The sequence below is a fragment of the Eptatretus burgeri genome, chromosome 11 (assembly GCF_056783735.1).
Source record: "Eptatretus burgeri isolate ZD-2024b chromosome 11, Ebu_testis_v1, whole genome shotgun sequence".
Classification (NCBI taxonomy): domain Eukaryota; kingdom Metazoa; phylum Chordata; class Myxini; order Myxiniformes; family Myxinidae; genus Eptatretus; species Eptatretus burgeri.
The window spans coordinates 11,785,553-11,806,387 of NC_140971.1; the positions used below are offsets into that span (position 1 = coordinate 11,785,553).

At 45.6% G+C, this 20,835-nt stretch overlaps 1 pseudogene; it reads right to left on the bottom strand.

Moving 5' to 3' along the window:
* Nucleotides 1-2,952: 2,952 nt before the first annotated feature.
* LOC147016506 (voltage-gated potassium channel regulatory subunit KCNG1 pseudogene) lies at nt 2,953-3,879 on the bottom strand (annotated as a pseudogene).
* Nucleotides 3,880-20,835: the final 16,956 nt, after the last annotated feature.

Consider the following 20,835-nt stretch of genomic DNA (forward strand, 5'->3'; position numbering starts at 1 on the left):
AATGAAGTGGAGATACATTCCTTTGTCGCCACTGAAAACATTTTTCATTTTTTCTCTCTTGAAATCATAGTTCGCTTTACTCATTCTAATCCTCCAATTTATTTTTCCTTCCAAACTCCGGCGATTTCCCCACCGATAACCAACCCGCAGTCACCATGCCCACTGCTCATGCCGCAGGAGCTTTTTCCTGCTTTAAAATTATTCTTGTTGCACTCATTGAAGTTACACTTTTGGCATATTCCTTAATCTTTTCTTCACTCAATATAATTGAGCTAACAGTCGAAAAAGCTAAGTTTAATGCTTTGCCAATTTTACATGTTCTTGTGGAAATATGGAAAAGGTGGCTTTACTTGGAGAAAAGGTGAAAAAGGTGAAAAATATAGCTTTACTTAAATAAATACACATACACTTAGTTTATAAGAATCGGTAATTTCTTAACTTTTTCAGATTTCACTCCAGATTTTGACACTTATTTGGTCCACAAGGTCTGATCCTCAAATCCGAAATCATGTTTCAATTATATATTTTTAATTAGTTCGTGAGAGTATATCATGTTTCCAAGGCAAGGCTTTTTCAGTCGGCTGAATAAAAATGGCAGCTAAGACCCCCATGAGTTGAAGTTGGGCTGACCAAGGATAAGCCTTTCATGAAGGTAAGCCATTAATTATCTTCAAAATGGGTGTTTAAATTTACTCAAATACCCAATTTTCATTCATGCAATCCCTTTGAGGTCCCTGAGTATGCATGCAAAGTTTTTGGCCGCAAGGTTTCATGATTTTGTTATGAAGGACACGCACACGCACACATGCACACACACACACACACACACACACACACACACACACACACAAACACACACACACACACACACACACACACACACACACACACACAAACACACACACACACACACACACAATTGCAGATTATGTATTGTACTTGTGGATTGTATTTGCAGTTTACTCGATAAATAAATTAATAAACGTAGAATGAGTGAACAGTAATATGGAATAGGCAAAGCCTAGAAGCGAACGTAGAATTCTTCTTACATTCGCTTCTTAAATATATCAAATTAAAGTCTTTTTGCTAGAAAAAATAAATATTACCTTAACATTACCTTCACAACAACAACTACACCGCCTAGAACAGGATCTCATCTGAAAAAATAAATATTACCTCAGCATTACCTTCACAACAACAACTACACCGCCTAGAACAGGATCTCATCTGAAAAAAAAAATCCTCAACATTACCGTCACGACAACTACACCGCCTCGAACAGGATCTCATCTAAAAAAATGAATACCAGACGCGAACGTAGTATTCTTCTTACATTCGCTTCTAACTTTACCTATAACTTGTTGACAACTGTATACGCAATTTCCGGTTACTTCGGCCTGGATTCGGGATCAGCGATCAAATAATGTAAATCATGATTAAAAATTATTTTTTGATGATGTGGGATATATCTTTATTAAAATCAGTGGAGGAAATATACACCATGTCTGATATTTGGGTCTTTCATGTCTCCAACGATGCCTTTATCTCCTGGAATGCATCATTCCCCATGCCAAAAACCGGAAACAAAAAAAAAACCAGACGCAAAAAAAAAACGGAAGCAAAAGGGTCATAGCCAACGACACGGATTCCAAATTGCCAGGGTATTGTGTTATTGTTGTTGTTTCCTATTCTCTCATGTGTACGCGTTAAGTAATATTCACAAGATAGAAATAAAACCCAATCGTGTTTATACACCGCACAGCATTTAAAAAAACCCGGAAGCAAAAGGGTCATAGCCAACGACACGGATTCCAAATTGCCAGGGGTATTGTGTTGTTGTTGTTTCCTATTTCCTATTCTCTCATGTGCACGCGTTAAGTATGAAGCTCACTGCGTTCGCTATAATCTATTTATGCACAGTCAAAGCTCCCTCCCTTTATCCAGCTGAAGGAGTGATGCACCACTGGTGTTCAAGCTATGACCCTCTTCTGGGTGAAGATGTGACGCTCCAGCTGCCGACTTTTGCTGACAGATATTTTTGTTTTTGGACAATATTTTTAAAGACCATTTTGTGATTTATTTTTCTGGACTCATTCCTTCGAGTTGCATCGATATGCCACATTCCAACTTTCTACCCAACTGAGGAAGTACTACATAATTATATGTGTGAGTCAGTGAGTGAGTCAGCATGTGTGTTAGAAAGAGCTGTTTATATTTGAATGATAGTTGCCTAATAATAAATAAATAAATATCCTTTGCCTGCCTTTGTCTATTCTGAGTATCTCGTACCAAGAACCTTTAGAAGTAAACTTGAATCAAACGTACACTTTTGCTTTTGCACTGAAAGAGCTCTCACCACTAATTACCAAGGGGAAGTGCACAGTCTGGCAGTCAAGGAAGTATCTAACACAGCAAGCAATCTATTTGAAGTTACTTTAACATGTTTTGTTTCAAAGATACGCTTTCATGCACAAGAGAACCAAAACATGTTTTTTTAATCATGCGACGAGTTGCTTATTTTGAAATAGCGACCTTGTACGGGAAAGCAGCGGCAAACAAGTCAGATCAAAGAACATCCTCAAGGTGGCAGTATTAATGTTGACATGGTTTTGGTTCACCAAAACCTGACCAACTTGTCATGCTCACATCGAGGTCCTCACGAGTCAGGGCCATACACAATAGCATCATATGTATAATTGCTAATAATTCCTATTTATCTGACCGACGAGGAATTGAACATCCCATGAATAATGAATGATTTGATTTTGTTTCTCTCTCATCTTCTTGGAGATACATGTACAATGATTGCTGTTCTTAGACTACTGTAGACGACCATAGAAACTCCATTGCTCTTCGAGTATTCAAGTTTGCAAAATTAATTTGTTAAATAGCAAATCGTCCCATGCATGAGCACATTAATTTATTATATAGTTGTGGATAAGGAAATATCATGGCATATATTTTGAAGAAGCTCAGCTAAATCTCATTTTGATGGTAATTGTAAAGTGTAAACCAACCTTGTCCTCTTCAGCACGCAAATCGGGCATTGTGCTTACACACAGACTCACGGCCGTGATCATCACGAAGATCACAGACAGACAGGCGAATATCTTGCCAGGCAGACCAGAATGGGGGTCGTCCACCATTGCGCGGATTTTTTCCATGAAACTGTTCGAACGCGATCTCTCTGCTTCGTCGTCGTCGTCGGCAACGTCGTCCTCTCTGCTAAAACGTCCTTCGAACCCCACGGCATGAAAAGCCATCATCACTTCATTTCGCGCTTCATTCGGTCCTTCTTCCATCCGGCAAAGCAGCTTTCGGCGGCAACACCAATCGAGATGGGCTTCATCGATACCCCAGTAACGTAGCTCATCACGAAAAGCAAGTGCACACATCTCTTGCAACAATCGCAGCTTCCCTGCGCGCAGGAAGGTCATGATCATGCGAAAAGCACCAGGGTGCCTATCGAAGAAAAACTCATTTCGCGCAACGTCATAGTCATCACAAAGTTTCAGAATGTCAGCATGACTGCTGCAGCTGCACAGCCGACCAAGTCTCGTGGATGGAAACTCGGCTAAGGTGGTCCACAGCATGGCATACCTGAGCCCTCCGACGTTAATGATAATTTGCGTCCCCACCGGCACACGTTCTTCACGCGGTCTCAGTGCCCTCGCACGCAGGTATTGCAGCCCCTTGACGGTCGGAGTATCTAACGGCCGCAGAAGCGGAGGTACACGGGAGTAGCTGTGAAGGTCACTGAAGTCTGCATCGCCACCGCCACCACCGGTCAGTATTGGCATGGCTCACTGCCTGGGTCACGCCAAATGCAGCATCTCGGGCACTTGTCCGCAGCTATAGCTGGAGCGCAGCAGAGGAGTGTGATGCGCAGCCTGGGGGCACGATGTGTGTGTGTGTGTGTGAGTGTGTGTGTGTGTGTGTGTGTGTGCACCGGCGTCACTCCACTCCTGTCCATCAGCAAGTGGTAAATGCAAAAAGGAACGATTACATTTGGCATAATCTGAGTCTTCAGTCCCTCGTGGGAATTAATGGGTTAATGGGAATGTAACAGAGGAATGTAGGTGCACGATGGATTTGACAACGTGCAGCTCACTAACCTGTAACGTGCATGCAAAAAGGCATGCTCTGTGACATGCATCTGGAACAAACTTTAACAATTGTTTTTCCATCCACGCATGAGCTGCCCCTCATTATAAGCAGGTGTGCACATCTAAACAGGTGCACCCGTCATATCAATGCAATGTCTCATAACGAACACAGCAATGCGCACCATGCACATGAATAGCTCGACTCTCTCAAACATATAGGGAAGGACGACTCCCGGGGTTTGTATAAATGCGCATCAACTTTTTTTCTAACTGGATCAATATGCAGGTGTTCTGCACACACCACTGATAAACCACAGTGGTGTACACACCACTCCAGGTAATGATATCCGCGGAGACACAAACATTAATAGATTATAAGGTGGAACAGTTCGCTTCACTCAATGCAGGATGTCGTCACGATGCGCAGAGGTGGTGTTGACATCAAGCGATCGATCCCCCTGAGACAGAACGGCTTGTGCACAATACATCATGAATGGCGTTATCCTTTTGCACGAGCTTTGCCACTTGGAAACGTGGCCTTGTCTCATTTTTGTTACTTCTTCGCGATAGCTATGTCTCTGGTGCACTTCGCTCCTGGTGGACGGTGGTGGGCAACTGTGGATGGCCGCAAGCAATCTTTATTTTTTTTGATTTTCACCTTCATCTTTTCCCACGAACGCTTCCAGGACCCCTGACACATATAACCCACTGGTAGCTGCAGGAAGAGAGGAACAAAGTGGAACCAATGCGTGCATCGGATGTCACCACTGTTTCCGAACACAAACGTTCATCCACAACTTAAAAGCAATGTTACCTTTTTGTGTGCATGCTCGAGATTGTTTAAAATATATACTGTATATAACCAAAACAAAACAGAATTTACTTTAGAACATAACTAGGACCAAAACGTATACCTTAAGGCCCGGTCACACCTTGACGTTTTAGCCAACGTATGCCGATTTTTGATTTTTTTTTTCTAAAACGCTGGCACACGTTGAATACGTTATGGGTAAGTTTTGATAACATTGAGAGCACGCTGAAAAACACTGCCATACGTCGTTGTAAGTTGGCTTTAAACGTTGTACTTTTTGGTTGTCCTCAAATTTATTCATGCTTGAAATTTCACGACGTATGCCGGCGTATGACTCACACGTTCCGCTACGCTGGCCACAAGTTGTATGCACGGTCTGCGATCGTTGACAGACGTCAACACATGCTACTTGTAAGTTAATCATAAGTTGAGACACGCCGAGGTAATGTTTAGCGTACCCGAAACTTATTTCTAACCTATGATTAACGTGTTGTTGGCACGTTACGCGATCGTTGCCACACATCGACAGACGTTACTTTTAAGTTACTCATAGGCTGAAAGACGTCGGTATAATGGATCGTCCTTGCGTCAGCGTCCACGGCCACGGCCAGGACACTTATTTGCAGCATTCTTCAAACTTTTCTTCGGCATGACGAGGATGTTCACACTTCGATGTCTAGCTTGGCTATGATTCCAATTGTCCATCGGCAGCGTCTATTTAAAATAGTCGAGTTTGAGCGTTTTAACACGTTCAGAAGAAACGCTTCAAATTTCCAAACCCCAGGGTCAAAAAACAAAGGCGAGTGACAGCAATTTAAATCGTTCATTGTAAACAATGAAAATAGCTGAGTGGTACCGTTTAAAAGTCGTTGAGTGTAAAAAAAATCGAATTGTTGAGCGCAAGCGTCTACTTTCAAAAGTGGAGATGCAGCCATTTAAATCGTTGAGTGGCAGCCTATGAATAGCAAACCCCACGTCACCGGCAAAGATAAACTGCCGCACGATATGGATAAGTTAAGCTATCGTTGGGCATAGTTTGTGAACGCCGGCTTCACGATAATTATTCGTTGGTATACCATATCTATAAGTTATCGAAGCGCTCTATGCACATTATTAGTTCATTGTGCATTTGTCCAACCCGTTATGAATAGACCTAAATCGTAAAAACAAGCTATAGCTCATTGTTGAAAAAGCCCCATAAAAAATTAGCCGCAAGAACATAAAAAATTAGCCGAAAGAAAAGAAAAGATGTCTCCTACCCGTGGACACGTGGACGCAAGGACGATCCATCATAACCCACACCCTCCCCCTCACACTCACCTACTACTGCCAACATGAAGAAACTACTACTAATACTAATACTAATACCGATACCGATACTGATACTGTTACTGCTGACATGGACATCGACTCAAAAAGGACTCGAAAACACTGTTGGGTTCCCCTTTTATGAGCAGCATTTTTATATACCAATTCCCAAAACCGCTGGGAACACGTCTTTATATGGCAGTTGTAAGCTAGAAACACGTTAATTTATTTTTTTTGTCGACCGAAAGACGTCATTGGAATACGTCTACATACGTCGATGTGTGTTGGGACTACGTAAAGAATTGGTTCAAAGCACATCAAACATAAGTTAGAAATAAGTTTCGCGTAAAAAAGACATTACCGCGACGTGTTTCGACTTATGAGTAGCTTATAAGTAGCCTTTGTGGACGTGTGTAAGCGTCCACATATCGTGTGTAAAACTTATCCCCATCGCATGCGGAACGTGTGTCATACGCCGAGTACGTCGTAAAATTTTGAACATGTTTAAAATTTCTTGACGTACTCTACTTACTACGACGTATGATAGCGTACTTTAGCGTTCTACTCACGTATACCAAACTTACTCATACCGTATTTGACGTGCCCCAATGTTTTAGACACATTTTTCTTAGGTCGGCATACGCTGGCAAGATCGCCAAGGTGTGACCGCGATGTTGTCACTTCCATTTCTACGGCAGTTATGATTCGAATCGTTGTGCGTCAGCCTTTTAATAGGCTACGTTACGACATCGTCGGCGATGCGTGCAACGCGCTATGCCTAAGTTAGACTATCGTTGGGCATCGGTTGTGTAGGCCAGCAACAGGTTCAGCATTCGTTGGTATAAGTTATCTATAACACACGGAAACGTTCTGTGTCCGTTACCAATGCGTTATACATAAGACCAAGTCGCTATGAATACGTCCGAATCTTAAAAAAAAACATCAAAAGTTCAACGTAAGCCAGCGTTTTACATTCATTTTAATACGTTGCCATCGCTGGCTAAAACGTCAAGGTGTGACCGGGCCTTAAGCAAAGTCGAATAGTTCCCACGAACTTTGTGACATGACTGTGTCATTTAACTCAATGTCCAAAACTGTATCATCTTAACAAAGGTCCTCTTATTCTATTACACAAACTTGCACATACAATTATCACCTATGTCTGAACAGCTCTGGGTATGTGTCTTTATCCTTGCAAATATTGGAGGTATGTGACATCCTCAGCCCTATAAATCATAATCAGGTTGTAAGAGTGAAATAATACATCCACCATATCACAACCTCCTGTGGAGGGTTTGAATCATCAATGAATGCAGGAAGTAACATGAGTAATATTTCTCAATCCAAAGCCGGTATTAGGTATATATTGACATTACCACAAAGTCGATAAGTATGTCATATTACACATATATATATATATATATGCATACATATATCAGTACATATAACGTCACTTGAACACCCAATGTGTGACCGGGAGGTAATATTCGTGCAAATGGCCAACTTACTGGCAATTTAGAGGATAAATTTAGAAGACCTGACTATGATGACGTCGAGTATGTCATGGTCATGCATATGTGGGATATTCTTAATTTACCCCTTGCTAATCTAACGATTTCCCCCAGGGACAGCCAATTATCCCGACCCAAGCAAGGTGCGGGAGGTTGACAGAGGAGGTAGCACAGCCTTATGCAATCTAGTACGGTGCTGATTCCCCAAGACAAAATCACATTAACCAGATGCTGATAAATATGATCGTGAGGGGCATGCAGCCTGCATCTGTTCGTGAAGACTGGCCTCAAAGACTGTGCAAGCTTTGGACTGAAAATATAACCTCCCAAGTCATTGCACAATCATACGAAATATGCTTCCTGAAGTGTATCGAGAAACCGGGTCAAAGCTTGCAAGGATGATTCATACTGTTATTTCCATTGCCCTCACAACAGACATCTGAACATCTTGTCAAACCCAGGCATATATCACTCTCACGGCCCATTTCCTTGACAGCAATTGGAATTTGCATGCTGTTCTTCTTCGCATGTTGCATTTAAATGTAATAGTCCCCATCCCGCAAAACTCCAAAATAAAATAAAATAAAAAAGTAGTTAGAATTGTACTCAATTCCATCGATTCCTCGAAAAAAGTAGTCAGTCAAATTGATTCCAAAATACCTGAAATCACCCATCCCTACCACAAAGTAGCAATGTATATATATATATATATATATATATATATATATATATATATATATATATATATATATATATATATATATATATATATATATTATATACAATATATATAATATATATATATATATATATATATATATATATATATATATGTACACATATATTGTTGTGGGCCGGGGATCGGTGGCGAGAACGACCACGAGGTGGGGAAAGCTGCATTGTCTCACACCAATCTCCGCGGAATTGTAGGCCGTTGCTCGGATAACTCCGTGAGCCGCGGGTCAATTAACCATCCGTGGTCGCCAATATCTCAACCGCGTAGCATCGGGTCTATTTGTCGATAACCAATTTACCTGATTAACTATGCGATTTTGATTCCCGGGGAAACCACGCCCTCGGCACGTCTTGCTCGAACCGCGTCACTCTACCGACTGCGGTAGAGTTCCAACTACCGCCGACAAACTCCAGTTCAGGTGCAGCCGAGCGGAAACTGCCAAAGCCGTGCCAGCTGGAATGAACAGATTATCGGGGATAAAACCCCGCCTAAACTCAGATCCGAACCATGCTTGACCAATTCAAGAAAGGACCGAAACGGACTGAGAACATTTCTAACAAGTTTTATTTACAATAAATGAAGATGCAAAGCAAGACAACGCGAATATGCAAGAAGTATTTACAATGATCCAAAAACACTTATTCCGTTATACTTAAAGACGGGCCCACACGCAGACACACACACACACACACAAATGAAAATAAAACCCAGTCTTTATTGGACCCTCGCAGCCGTGGAGAGAGACAAGCTGGGGGTTAGAGTTCGGTGGGTATCTGGCCGTCGGAGGGAAAGGAGTACTCCAGAATGTGACACCTGCCAAAGGTCGTCGGTTTGGTCCCAGTCGCACGTGTAGGACTCGTGGCTCGTGGAAGAGCTCGTGTGGCGAATAGTCAAAACCAGCCAAGAACTTCTCGTAACAGCCACCATGAACAACTGGTTGTTCAGCCTCCGTGAACAAAACTGGTTCTTCAGCCACCGTGAACAAAACTGGTTCTTCAGCCACCGTGAACAAAACTGGCCCCTCGCAACCGCTGCTCATAACCACTCCTCGTAATCTCAAAAGAACTCTCGTCCGCAGAACTCCTCCTTTCACTACTCCACACAGCCCTCGCACCCCTCTTCCTTCCTCAGACACGCCCTCTCTTAAATACCACGAGAGGGAAGAAAGAATTCCTTTGTACGGGGCGGAGCTTTGTGAAGCACGTGCCAGTGTCTGCCTTGATTGGACAGGGTTCCACGGCATGCCTTTCCAGGGTGGGGCTTTGGCCCCTGCCGGGAAACCCCAACCAGTCTTCCACACGGGTTCATAGTGACAAGTAACAGTATCAATGTTGCACAGGTCATCGTGCAAGAGATACAACGTTTGTGGAAGGAACGTTGGTGGAAGCAACAAGGAACGGCTGCAAGACCCTGCCTTGACAAGTCAGAGTGCTTGCAGAGAGCGGGTGGGTTGTGGATCATGATGAGGAATGGAATGGTTGTTCGTTGGAGGGTTCGTTGGATGGAAAGATTTTATAACCAAACGAAAAAGAAATCGCAACGCACACCTTTGATTCTCCCACGAGACAAAAGGAAAGGGATCTGACTACACACATACTTAACGACATAACTGACTTTTGGGGCATCTGTATGATTCAAATGCAAATGGTTTCCAGATCCGTCTCAATATAGATATAATATATATAAATATATAATATATATACATATATATATATATATATATATATATATATATATATATATATATATATATATATATATATATATATATATATATACACAAACACACATATGCAGGGGGCTGCAAAAGAAGGTATACAGCAACCTACTATATATAGATATATATTGTTGCGAATTCGCGCCCGCCGGCGTGCGATCTGCCGCTCGACTCGTTTTATAGGCCGGCAGGAGAAAACAATATGCAAATTTCTGGATCAGGATGACCTCGGGGGCGGAGCCACGCTCGCCAATTGGCCGGAGGAAAAGTGGGCGTGAACCTCCCCTGATCCTAGAATTTGCATATATGGATTTAACACAGACGCGCCTGGAGGCGGGGCCAAGCCGCTCCATGCTTGCTGATTGGACGGATCAGAAGTGGGCGTGTAGCGTTCTTGATCCGAATTCTCCCTCGGAAAGGCCGCTATTTGCACTCGCGGCTCGGTGCGTATCTTGAACGAGCCCAAGACAGCCCGATGCTCAGTGTTCACAGGTGGTGCGGGAATGGCCGTAGAAGGAGAGAGGTGAGGGTGGTGGAGGGTTTATCGGTGGTGGTTTGATGGTTATGGCGGTTGAGACGTGGTTGGTTCAAAATAAAGATAGAACAGAAAAACGGCTTTCTCAAAGCGTCGCAGCCCGAATGAATCACATACATTTCCTCTAAACAACGGGTTTGGGGCTAACTACACATGTACATAGAGTTATCTCACCTGCGGGCCCTGAATGGTGGTTTGCGAATTTCCACAGCGGTAACAATATATATATATATATATATATATATATATATATATATATATATATATATATATATATATATATATATATATATATATATATATATATATATATATAGTTGCGAATTCGCGCCCGCTGGCGTGCGATCGGCCACGTAACTCGAATCGCGACCGCGTTGCCCACCGCACGGACAATTCAGTCATGACCCTCCAGGGACTACTGCCAGAAACCAGTCACGGGTGGGGGTTTAACCCCACCACCATCCAGTTCGCAGTCTACCCACGCGAAATAGGGTGAATCGCCGAATGTCGATATACCTAAGTACCCGCGCGGGTAATCTGCCGAGGGATGGGACCACGCCACAGGCCGACCCCAGACACGAACTGCTTAAGCAGTTCGTTCCGTATTCCAGGGATAACCGAGCGGAGTTATCGTCGGCCTTGACGGTTCCGATTAATTACCGGGATGTTGAAACCCACTACGAATCCCTTACGTGATGCAAGATGGAGATTCAATGAAAGGAAAAAAACGAAGCGAAACGGGTAAACAGTTCACACAATGCACATTTATTTCACAAGCACGTATTCACAGTCAGCAACAGTCAAAAGGAAGAACAAAAGCAAGAACGAAAGCAAGAACTACAACCGAATATGACTTACTCGGGCACACTTACACAGTTCTACTTGTCGGACGGCGCCACACACACATTTACATAAAAGCAAAGAAAAACAAAGTAGTAACTTCCCTGCACGCGTCGAGTCCTCCTCCCGCGACCTCAGCTCCCAGCTCCTCTGGCGTGGTCGGTGAGCTTGTGCTTCGCGCCAGCACGTGTTGGCCGCTCGATGCCACGGATGGGGTTTCCGGCGCTATCTCAGCGCGGATAAAGGAGGGAGGGGGAACCGTTGATGCTCGGGGTCGGGAGAGGGGAATGGCAGACGCTCCGTCCCGCCAGCGGGGTCTCGGGACCGCACCGACAGAAGACCTTGGCACCGACAGAAGAGCAGACCAGACCACAAGGCGAGCCGAGCCAAGACGAACGACGAGACCAGCTCCAGGACGAAGAGAAGAGACGAACAGCGAGACCAGCTCCAGGATGAAGAGAAGAGACGAACGGCGAGACCAGCTCCAGGACGAAGAGAAGAGACGAACGGAGAGACCAGCTCCAGGACGAAGAGAAGAGACGAACGGCGAGACCAGCTCCAGGACGAAGAGAAGAGACGAACGGAGAGACCAGCTCCAGGACGAAGAGAAGAGACGAACGGCGAGACCAGCTCCAGGACGAAGAGAAGAAACGAACGGCGAGACCAGCTCCAGGACGAAGAGAAGAGGGCGCGCCCCGCCCGTGTCCGTCCTTTATGGAGCGGGGCTCCGCCGTTCGCAGCGCGGGGCTCTGCCCATCGCTCCGCCCCGTTTTTGGCTCTGCCTCTCCTCTTACCCTTTCGAGAAGCTCCTCGAAAAGGGGCGTTTCCTCCTCACGGCCGCCTCACACCCCGAATCCACCAATCGCCAGCGAGCTCTCGCAGCCTCTCCCGTCAGCCACCGGCGCCGCAAAAAAGGTAGGAAAACTCGCGCGCCATTGTAGGCCTTTCACGGGGCCTTCGTTTGAAGCCTTCGGACGGTCCAAAATAACGATAGAACAGAAAAACGGCTAACTCAAAGAATCGCAGCCCGATAAATCATATATATTCCCTCTATACAACGGGTTTTGGCTAACTACACATGAACTTACCGATATATCTCACCTGAGGACTCTTTATGGTGTCATGCGAATTTCCACAACAGCAACAATATATATATATATATATATATATATATATATATATATATATATATATATATATATATATATATATATATATATATGTATGTTCTATATATATATATATATATATATATATATATATATATATATATATATATATATATATATATATATATATATATATATATATATATATATATATATGTATGTTCTATATATATATATATATATATATATGTATGTTCTATATATATATATATATATATATATATATGTATGTTCTATATATATATATATATATATATATATGTATGTTCTATATATATATATATATATATATATATATATATATATATATATATATATATATATATATATATATATATATATATATATATATATATATATATATATATATATATATATATATAGATCCCCACAGACCTGACTTTAAATGTGAATGGAATCACTGCACTTGCCTCTGCCTCCAAATCCACAATGAGGCTATCTCTGCTGCCTCCTGTAATTGCGTCACAGTATTCTTGACTTGCTTTGATGACGCTCCAATCATTTTGAGGTACTTCAGCATAGACTTTGCCACAAAACCCCTACAACCCACTTCCACTGGTAGCACATCACACATCCACCCATGGTCATCACACACTTCTCTTACCCCTTCATACCAACACAACTTTCTTTCATATGCCCATTCCATATTTCCTTCCCATGATACTGTCAGTATATATATATATATATATATATATATATATATATATATATATATATATATATATATATATATATATATATATATATATATATACACATACATATACATATATCTTCTTTTTCTTCTTCTTTCGGCTGCTCCCGTTAGGGGTCGCCACAGCGGATCAACCATCTCCATTTCGCTCTATCCTCCACATCTTCCATTGACACTCCAACCACTCGCATGTCCGCCCTCACCGCATCCATGAACCTCTTCTTTGGCCTTCCTCTTCTCCTCCAACCTGGCGGCTCCATCCTCAGCATCCTTCTCCCGATATACTCTGCTTCCCTCCTGTGCACATGTCCAAACCATCTCAATCTCGCCTCTCTCACTTTGTCTCCAAACCGTCCTACCTGCGCAGTCCCTCTAATATACTCATTCCTTATCCTGTCCATCCTTGTCACTCCCAACGAGAATCGCAGCATCTTTAACTCTGCCACCTCCAGCTCCACTTCCTGTCTTTTTGTTAGCGCCACCGCCTCCAAACCATACAACATAGCTGGTCTCACTACCGTCTTATATACTTTCCCCTTCACTCTTGCAGCTACCCTTCTGTCACAAATCACTCCTGCAAATCTTCTCCACCCACTCCATCCTGCTGCACTCTCTTTTTCACTTCTCTCCCACACTCTCCGTTACTTTGGACAGTTGATCCCAAGTATTTAAACCCATCCACCTTCCCCACCTCAACTCCTTGTAACCGCACCATACCACCACCCTCCCTCTCATTTACGCACATGTACTCCATCTTACTCCGACTGACTATCATTCCCCTTCTCTCCAGTGCGTACCTCCACCTATCAAGGCTCGCCTCAGCCTGCTCCCTACTCTCCCTACAGATCATGATATCATCCGCGAACATCATAGTCCATGGAGACTCCAGTCTGATCTCGTCCGTCAACCTGTCCATCACCATTGCAAACGGGAAAGGGCTCAGAGTCGATCCTTGGTGCAATCCCACTTTTACCTTAAACCGGTCCGTCATTCCTACCGCACACCTCACCGCTGTCACACTGTCCTCATACATATCCTGCACAATCCTCACATACTTCTCCACCACTCCCGACTTCCTCATACAATGCCACAACTCCTCTCTTGGCACCCTATCATAAGCTTTCTCGAAATCCACAAACACACAATGTATCTCCTTCTGCCCTTCCCTCTACTTCTCCATCAACATTATCAAAGCAAATATCGCATCAGTGGTGCTCTTTCCTGGCATTAACCCATATTGCTGCTCACAGATCGTCACCTCTCTTCTCAACCGAGCTTCCACTACTCTTTCCCACAACTTCATGGTGTGGCTTAACAACTTTATCCCTCTGTAATTTCCACAGCTCTGCACATCACCCTTGTTCCTGAAAATCGGAACAAGTACACATAATCTCCACTCCTCCGGCATCCTCTCACTTTCCAATATTTTATTAAACAATCTGGTTAACAACCCCACTGCCATCTCTCCTAAGCACTTCCATGCCTCCACTGGTATATTATCTGGGCCAACCGCCTTTCCACTTTTCATTCTCTTCAGAGCAGTCCTCACTTCATCCTTACTGATCCACCCCACTTCCTGATTCACTATCTCCACCTCTTCCAACTTTCTCTCTCTCTCATTTTCTTCATTCCTCAGCTCCTCAAAGTACTCCATCCACCTTCTCAACACACTCTCCTCGCTCGTCAGCACATTCCCATTGACGTCCTTTATCACCATAACCTGCAGCACATCCTTCCCAGCTCGGTCCCTCTGTCTTGCCAATCGGTTTAAATCCTTTTCCCCTTCTTTTGTATACAACATCTCATACAGCTCGTCATATGCCTTTTCCACCTCTCTTTTTGCCCTTTGCCGCCACTCCTTGTACTCCTGCCTACTTTCTTCATCTCTCTGACTATCCCACTTCTTTTTCAACAACCCCTTCTTCCTTATACTTCCCTGTACTTCCTCGTTCCAACACCAAGTCTGCTTATCTTCCTTCCTCTGTACAGATGTCACACCAAGTACCTTCCTAGCTATCTCAATTATCACTTCTGCTGAAGTTGCCCAATCATCCCACCCATCTTTACCACCATCCAACACCTGTCTCGCCTCCTCCCTAAATTCCACGCAACAGTCTTCCTCCTTCAGCTTCCACCATCTGGTCCTTGGTTCAGCCCTCACTCTCTTCCTCAACCTCACCTCCAAAATCATCCTACAGACCACCAATCGATGCTGTCGAGCTACACTCTCCCATGCCACCACTTTACAGTCTCTAATCTCTTTCAGGTTGCATCGCCTGCTCAAGATGTAATCCACCTGTGTGCACTTTTCTCCACTCTTGTACGTCACCCTGTGTTCCTCCTTCTTCTTGAAATACGTATTTACCACTGCCATTTCCATTCTTTTTGCAAACTCTACCACCATTTGCCCTTCCACATTTCTCTTGTTGAGACCGCACCTACCCATCACCTCCTCATCCTCTTTATTCCCAACTCATCTCATCATGTTTATTCTCATCCCAACATGCCCATTGAAATCTGCTCCAATCACCACTCTTTCATCCTTGGATACACTCCACCACTTCATCTAACTCACTCCAGAAATCTTCTTTATTCTCCATCTCACACCACATAAGCGGTGCATATGCACTGATGACATTCATCATCACTCATTCCATTTTCCAACTTCGCACTCATCACTCGGTCAGACACTCTCCTCACCTCCAATACCCTCTTGACATAATCTTCCTTCAGGATAACCCCGACACCATTTCTCCTCCCATCCACACCATGGTAGAACAGTTTGAAACCACCTCCAATGCTCCTAGCCTTACTCCACATCCACTTGGTCTCTTGTAGACACACTATGTCCACCTTTCTTCTCTCCATCATATCAGCCAACTCTCGCCCTTTGCCTGTCATCGTCCACACTTCTACCCTTCCCCCTCTCCCACTGCCTCCGGACTCGCCTTCCCCGTCTCCTTCTCCTCCTTCGCCCAGCAGTAGCACAATTTCCACTGGTACCCTGATGACCACCGGTACCAGTCGTTGGTAACCCGGGCCTCGACCGATCCGGTATGGTTATTCGTTTTGTTGTCCGCATAATGATTTGGCATAGGTTTTTACATTTGGCATGCCCTTAATGACACATACATATTTTATATATACATACACATATATATATATATATATATATATATATGTGTATGTATATATATATATATATATATATATATATATATATATATATATATATATATATATATATATATATATATATATATATATATATATATATATATGTATGTATATATATATATATATATATATATATATATATTGTTGCGAATTCACGCCCGCCGGCATGCGAGCGGCCACGTAACTCGAATCGCGGCACGTCGCCCACCGGACGGACAATTCCGTCGTGACCCTCTTGGACTAACGCCGGGAACTAGTCACAGGTGGGCCTTTCGGCCTCACCACGATCGTGCCAATCGGCCCCCCGCGTGGGATAGGGTTGTTCGCCAAATTCGACCAACCTAAGTACCCACACGGAGGGTAGACCGGGCGATCGCACCTCACCGCAGGTCGAACCCGGACACCGGCCACTTAAGCGACCCGTTCCGTACTATCGGGATAACCGAGCGGTGTTATCGTCCACCTCGACGGTTCCGATTAATTATCGGGCGTATGTAGCCCGCTACCAACCCTTTACGTGAAGAAAGATGGAGATTCAATGAAAGAAAAGACGAAGCGAAACGGGAAAAAACAGTTCAACATAAGGCACATTTATTCCGCGGCACACGGATAGCACACATATACAATTACAACAATTATGCACCAAAAGCAAATGTAAAAGAAACACAACAATTATGCACAAAAGCAATTGCAACAAAAGAAACACAATGCAGATCTACTACCGACTACGCGAGCAGACGGCAACACTTACACAGTTTTACTTTACAGACGGCGCCGACAACACATATACTCCAAAGCAAAAGAAAAAGGGCCACCCTCAACGACAAGGGGGCAGACGGGCCTGTGGACCGAGACCGCGTGGAGCCTACCCGTCTTGTGATGAGCCGCAAAATGGCGGCGGTGCTCCGACTCCGCGCTTCTCCGCGGGTTTCGTTGGCACTGCTTGGAATGGGGTGGGAACGGGGCCCCCTTTTCGCACTATCTCAGCGCGGGTGGAAACAGGGGGGGGGTTGTTGATGCTCTGGGGAAAGAGGATAGCTGGCTTGCTTGGGTCCCGCGACGAGCGACTCCACTGCGCCCTCGACCGCGTTCCCAGCTTCCCCTCTCTGCAGCTCCCCGACAGACTCCGAACCCCGACAGACCGACTCTCCTCCAGACCCGTCTTGACTGCTGCTACCACACTTCGCCGCCGCCACACCTCTCCAACTCGCCCGAGCCGGAAACAGAAACTGACTGAATTCGCCCCACGCTCGGCACTTTATAGTGCGACAGGAGAACCCATATGCAGATTTCCGGATCAGGATGGGCTCGGGGGCGGAGAAAGGCCCATTGGACGGAGGAAAAGTGGGCGTGAATCATTCCTGATCCGACTTCCCCTCGGAAAGGCCGCTTTTGCACCCGAGGCTCGGCGCGCGTCCCGCACGAGGCCAGGACAGCCTGACGCTCGGCGTTCACAAGCGGTGCGGGAATGGCCGCAGAAGGAGAGGCGAAGGTGGTGGAGGGTTTATTGTGGCGGTGATGGCCATGGCGACGCTTGGAATGGCGGTGATGCGATGGTTGCGAGAGCGGGTTGTGAAGGGAAAGGCCGCGGCTGTTGGCGTTGTTGTTGTTGTGAAGCAGCGTTGTGGTTGGTGGTTGTTGTGTGATGGCGGTTGAGACGTGGTTGGTTCAAAATAAAGATAGAACAGAAAAACGGCTATCTTAAAGGGTCGCAGCCCGAATGAATGACATTTATTCCTTCTAAACAATGGGTTTGGGGCTAAGTACACATGTACTTACAGAGATATCTCACCTATGGGACCTGAATGGTGGTTTGCGAATTTCCTCAACCACAACACTACCCCCTCCCCTTTTTACAGACTCGTCCCGAGTCGTCAAATTTTCGTGTGCTATCATGTGTAGTTCTCCCCTAGTACGTTTTACCTACGGATCCCTGAGTGCGACATTCATGGTATTCGTGTCCCCAAAATAAATAACCTGAGGGCTGAGCAACTAACTAAACAAACCCACTCACACGGACGACTTAAATAAAATTGCCGGCGCTAAGACAGACATGCCGGGGGCGCACTCATATTTACAGTACATCTTACCTTAACTTACAAATTTTACACTAAACCATGGCCCAGGATCAATGGACTCTGCAACAAGAAAGCAGTTAGCAGGGAGCCAGGCTGCTCGCATGCAGTCTCTGGCTCAAACAATGCAGGTGACAGGGAACGTGGCCGGCTGCTCACACGCAGTCCAAGGCCTTCCCTTTTGAACTGAACGCAGTGAACCACAACGATGCATGGGCTGCACAAACGCAGTCTCCGTGCCAGATCAAGTGGCACACGCAATGAGCACAACGGATGGATGGATGGATGGATGAATGGATGGATGGATGAATGGATGAATGGATGAATGCAAATACGGTGCACGGGCCGCCACTGCAGGCCCGTGTTGTAGCTGCCAACAGGGCAGTTCTCGCAGCTTGCAAATTGTTGCTTTGATCCTGGCGCACATGGAAATGAACAGGGGGGGGGGGGCAAAGCAAAATTGAACGGGGGCTGGTGAACATGGGCCATGGGCATGGCATGGCAAAGGTGAACAAGCAACCACAGCCTGCAGAACAAGGCCATTGCAGGCAAACACAGCCGGCAGACGAACTGGCCGGCACAGGCCTTGAAGAAAAACAGCCAGCCGGCAGATGAAGTGGGCCGGCACAGGCCTTGCAGCACAGCAGCTGCCGATGAAGTGGGCCGGCCTTTGCCTTGCAGTGGAGGTTGGTGGAGGGAGTGCGGTGGTGCTGGCCACTCAGAAGGCGGGCTCGGACCTGCCTTACGGTCTCCCTCCAAACCTATCGCCTTTTCCTGTCACTGTCTATACCCACTCCCTTAATTTGTCAAACCCCAATTTAGCCCCAACTTATTTTTTTTTTTGTTGTTTTTATTTTTACTTCCCCACTATGAATCGTCCCCTAACCCCCTTTACTGTCCTTGTTCGGCTAACCTATCCTGTCACCAAGCCTACTCCCAACCCCTACGTTCCCTTCCCGGAGGGGAATAAGGGAGAGCTAGCGTCCTGTGTCGAGGCCCGACTCAAGCCTCAGGATGGCCTCCCCAGAGTTCAGCGATCGATAACACAAAGTGAGTCCAGCGGCCCACAACGAGAGCGAGGGGATGGATGGTGCGGAGGGGTACATCTCCTAATCTACCTGAACCATTAACTCTTAAACTACCCCGGGGCTTTCAACAAACGCCTCTCGCTTAAACTATTGGTTCTATAAACGCAGATTCCCGTTGCCTGTGTTGGTGTCCTTACAATTTCGGGCCTCGCCCCCCCAATTTTCTTTCCGTGCCCTCACACGGTCTCATGGCTGGGACGCGTGGCTCCCCTTGGCAGGCACGACCCTCTGCCGATTCTCCGACGATGGCACCCTCGGGCACTACACTGCCTCCGAGCCTACCAGCTCCCTAAACACCGGGGAGTGCCCCCCATGGCACCTCCCCTGAAACGCACACGTGGCAGGCTAGCTTCCCGGGCCCCTTTCCGAGGGTCACCCCTGCCCACAACACTGCCCACGCGGCTAATGGCGCCCTGGGCCCCCACACCAAGCGGGCGCACCCGTGCCCACGACACTATCCCGGCCCCCCATGGGCCCTTGGCCTACTACGGCTGACTAGCCTGGTGCCCGGGGTACCCACTCAGCGATACTCACCTTTCGCAGCCACGCTCCCAGTCCGTCAACAGGGCTCCTGCACCCCTCCAAACGGGTTTCGAGCCTACATTCACACCAACAACAAAATGACCTCCATTTTGCAAATTTGACTAACCCCCTAACTCACTCTACACTGACCCCGGGGTCCCTTGGGCGGGAGTCACTCCTCCCCCCAATCACTCATCGCACCATGCATTCCCCATTCGCTCCACTCACACAGACCCGCTGGCCTCACTAACTCACCAAGCACACGTTCCACCTCAACTCACCAACTCTTCAACACACACACTGCTGAACTCTGCCATCCTTCTAACTACATCCCCGAACTAACTCGTGCTCCCACGTCGTCCCTTAAACTATAGCACGTTCCATTTAACACTACGTAGCTAAACTACGTCCCCTCTACACATTCACAAGTCTGTCTCTGTCTCCAAATCTATTCCCATTTTCCCATCCTAAATCTGGCTACAATCCCTCTAACTAATCCATTCCACAGACTCCATGAGGACTTAC